A 4,616-nucleotide genomic window follows, 5' to 3' on the forward strand; every position below is an offset into this window, starting at 1 on the left:
GATGGGGGCAATAATGTGTTATATATTGCTATATATCATTATAACAACCACATTTACTTCCTTTGAATATTGATGTATAATTTATGAATCAATAATAATGTTGTCGATTTTTGATTGTATGTATTGAAATATACTGAATACATATGTTTGTACATATAGTGTAAACCCTACATTTTTCATTTTATTGGTAAATATGTTGTATATAATTTTTTATTTTGGCTTGGGTCTCTGGCTTGGCAATTTTTCCTTTCTGGGTTCACCTATATGTGGGACTAGCTTGAGCCCGAATTAGTTCTGGAGGTAATGTGCATCCTTCCCAATAAGCCACTACAGCCCTTTTCCATACATCAGCCCATTCACATCCCTGTTCAGGGTCTCTCTCCCCTTCTTATTAGTGATTTTTTGTTTGTCTTAATTCTTTATTATATTTTGACTTCTACAATATATGATCTACTGCTTTTGCTTTCATGTTTGATTGCTTGGTTTGCCTTGATCAGTCAGCTTGCGGTTATGGTCCACGCCGCTCTGTGTATGTGTGACTGTTTTGGTGCTGCTGGCTGGCAATCGCTCTCTTTTAGTGCTCTGTGTTCCTCCCCTCTGCACTCATACGTTTCCTTCCTTTTTTCCTTTTTCTCCAGAGTGCGGCTCTGCTGATTGGCCGGTGTCATCATATGACACGGCTGCTTCAGCGCTAAGGAGTGTGGGAATTGTAGGCATCTCAGCGACCATGTGACCTCTGAGATCCAATCGCGATGCACCCGCCTCCCCAACAGGCTATATATAGCATGATATGATCATTATCTGTCTGCTACCAACAGGGTACTGACAGATGTCTTTATTCCTCTTAAAGATAGGTAAGTTTCCATCCTGCAACCATTCACTCTCCTCACTATTGTCTCCTCTGTGTAAGGTTTGAATACTTATGGCTAAACCTTCACTTTTTCATTTATTTTCATTCATTTTCTACCCTTTTTAAAGGAGATTATCTGTGGACTTTTCAGCTGCAATTGACTGGTCCTTGATTTTTGCTTCAAACGACTATCCTTTGACTTTCTATCACCAGCTGATGTTTGCTTGCACTCAGACTGTTCATCTAGTTAAATACTCCATGTAAGTTGATCCCTTGCTTACACTTAATAATTTAGTTACCCATGTTCTCACTAACTTTATGAAGTATATTAAATCTATTCAAACACTTTTTTTTTTTTTTTCTCAGATGAATTGAGGCTCTTCAGTGCCCATGTTATTGTCTTACTTAATTCCCCTGTATTCACCTTGATTTTATTACGCTTCAAGGTATGGCTGTTTTACATATATTAACCCTATGGACTCTATTATGGATTTGTTTAATTAGTTGAAACAGATCATAATTTAATAACACATATTCTAACATAGATTCTTTTTCTTCTGTATTTTTAAGTCCTGTCAGTTGAACTTGGATTTCAATATCCACCCTGAGGGGGTTTTTCCTTGACTGGCTGTGCATGAAGCTAGGGTAGACTTTATTTCTCCTACCTATGGAATTTTGCTGCCAGCCCCCTCTCATGGGCTGAACAGCATTGGCTGCTACCAGGCTGTGGATATATGCGCATTTGCTCCTATGAACTTTGGTTTCTCTTGCCCCGCCAGAGATCCCAGCCAAACTTTTGTTTGTACTCTATATACATGACATGTTTTGTTGAACATATATAATCGAAGTTCTTTTGAGCTTATATTGTATGCATATGTTAAAATTGTTTTATTCTTTTTCATCTCTTTAGAGTAATCTAGAGAGACGATCTTGTCCTAATTCCCCTGAAGAAGCCAAGAGGCAAAACTAGTAGGGTCGACCTGATCGAAAAAATTATTTCTAGATCTTGCTCCCACAAAATAATTTATGCACTATCTGTATATTGAATTACTATATTTTGTAAAAATTGAATGAATAAACCTTTTTTATATATTTTTATATATACATACATACTTTGTCTGGTTTTCTTCATCGCACCGCAATAATCCCCCCAACTCTTCCAAAAAATTCCCCTCCTTTGAATCTATTTTGGGATGAGGTGCTGTATCCTTTTTTAGGACTCTCGATCACATACCCCCCAATCATGTCAGCAAACAGTGCTTGATAAGGAACTTGACAGCAACACAGAATAGCACAGATGTGCACAGGTGGTGTGGCAGATGTACTGTTGATGAAATACTTGTCACCTCACCTATACAGTACTGACTGTCACTGGCACTACAGAACTAATATGTCAGCAAACAGTGCCTGATAAGGAAATTGACAGGAACACAGAATAGCACAGATGTGCACAGGTGGTGTGGCAGATGTACTGTTAATGAAATACTTGTCACCTCACCTATACAGTACTGACTGTGACTGGCACTACATAACTAATATGTCAGCAAACAGTGCCTGATAAGGAACTTGACAGCAACACAGAATAGCACAGATGTGCACAGGTGCTGTGGCAGATGTACTGTTGATGAAATACTTGTCACCTCACCTATACAGTACTGACTGTCACTGGCACTACAGAACTAATATGTCAGCAAACAGTGCCTGATAAGGAAATTGACAGGAACACAGAATAGCACAGATGTGCACAGGTGGTGTGGCAGATGTACTGTTAATGAAATACTTGTCACCTCACCTATACAGTGCTGACTGTGACTGGCACTACAGAACTAATATGTCAGCAAACAGTGCCTGATAAGGAACTTGACAGCAACACAGAATAGCACAGATGTGCACAGGTGGTGTGGCAGATGTACTGTTGATGAAATACTTGTCACCTCACCTATACAGTACTGACTGTCACTGGCACTACAGAACTAATATGTCAGCAAACAGTGCCTGATAAGGAACTTGACAGCAACACAGAATAGAACAGATGTGCACAGGTGCTGTGGCAGATGTACTGTTGTTGAAATACTCAGTCACCTTTAGTGCTGACTGCCCCTACAGAACAAATATTTCAGCAAAGTGTGCCTGCCTGCTAAGGTACTTGACAGAAACACAGTATATGACAGGTGGGGTGGCAGGTGTACTGTTGTTGAAATACTCAGTCACCTTTAGTGCTGACTGCCCCTACAGAACAAATATTTCAGCAAACTGTGCCTGCCTGCTAAGGTACTTGACAGAAACACAGTATATCACAGGTGGGGTGGCAGGTGTACTGTTGTTGAAATACTCAGTCACCTTTGGTGCTGACTGCCCCTACAGAACAAATATTTCAGCAAACTGTGCCTGCCTGCTAAGGTACTTGACAGAAACACAGTATATCACAGGTGGGGTGGCAGGTGTACTGTTGTTGAAATACTCAGTCACCTTTTGTGCTGACTGCCCCTACAGAACAAATATTTCAGCAAACTGTGCCTGCCTGCTAAGGAACTTGACAGAAACACAGTATATCACAGGTGCACAGGTGCTGTGGCAGGTGTGCTGTTGTTGAAATATTCAGAAATAAGATGATGCAGATATCAAATTAATAAAGTGTGCCTCTTGATATTTCTGGATCAGTAGAACAGCATAGACCTAACACTTTCCCTCAGAACAATCAGGAACCTTCCCCTCACATAAGTGCAGCAGTGACAACGAGCCAGATACAATAAGATGATGCAGATATCAAATTAATAAAGTGTGCCTCTTGATATTTCTGGATCAGTAGAACAGCATAGACCTAACACTTTCCCTCAGAAGAACAATCAGGAACCTTCCCCTCACATAAGTGCAGCAGTGACAACGAGCCAGATACAATAAGATGATGCAGATATCAAATTAATAAAGTGTGCCTCTTGATATTTCTGGATCAGTAGAACAGCATAGACCTAACACTTTCCCTCAGAAGAACAATCAGGAACCTTTCCCTCACATAAGTGAAATCCAGCCAGATACACCTAACTTTCCCTATGCAGCAGATTCCACCAGCCTTTCCCTATCTACAGTGAAGCAGAGTGACGATCTGTGCTGTGTGCCTCTATCTAATATAGAGGCACGTCACATGATGGGTCACATGCTGCACTGGCCAATCACAGCCATGCCATAAGTAGGCATGGCTGTGATCAGTTCCCAGTCACAGTTGTAACACGAATGGCGATTGGCTGCCGTGCAGCGCGCCGAAACATACCCAAACACCGAACCCGAACCCGGACTTTTTCCAACTATTCGGGTTCGGGTCCGGGTTCGGGAAAAACCCAAAGTCCGTACCGAACCCGAACTTTACAGTTCGGGTTCACTCAACCCTAATCCTGAGTCCTGTATTCCCCCATCAGAGATGCACTCTTCCTCTCTTCCCGGGGTTCTCAGGTCTTGATTGGATAGATTGATTGCAGCACAGCCATTGACTCCAACTGCTGTCAATCAAATCCAATGATGCGGGCACCAGGGGGCAGGGCCGAGTCCTACATTCAGCATCTATGGACGCAAATGCTGAACTCGGGAGAGCTTATTTATTTATTTATTTATTAAAATTCTTAAAAGTACAAAATGGTACAAAACGCAGTCAGTTACCCATAGGCCTCGATGCGCCGAGAACAACAATACAGCAACAACCATAAAAACACACAGGCAGTGGAACAGATCAAAATTTAAAATGGTTAGCAGATCAAAGAACTATAAAACCTAT

At 41.2% G+C, this 4,616-nt stretch overlaps 1 long non-coding RNA gene across 2 annotated transcripts; it reads left to right on the plus strand.

The window, feature by feature from the left end:
• The first annotated feature begins 521 nt into the window (after positions 1 to 521).
• LOC120927491 lies at positions 522 to 1,815 on the plus strand. 2 transcript variants are annotated; one of them, XR_005747093.1, is made up of 5 exons: positions 522 to 854; positions 979 to 1,110; positions 1,217 to 1,296; positions 1,421 to 1,495; positions 1,761 to 1,815. It is a non-coding gene; the product is annotated as an uncharacterized LOC120927491 (long non-coding RNA). The 2 variants fall into 2 exon arrangements; XR_005747092.1 differs by having other exon boundaries at positions 522 to 1,110.
• Positions 1,816 to 4,616: the final 2,801 nt, after the last annotated feature.

This window comes from Rana temporaria, chromosome 2, assembly GCF_905171775.1.
Source record: "Rana temporaria chromosome 2, aRanTem1.1, whole genome shotgun sequence".
NCBI classification, from domain to species: Eukaryota; Metazoa; Chordata; class Amphibia; order Anura; family Ranidae; genus Rana; species Rana temporaria.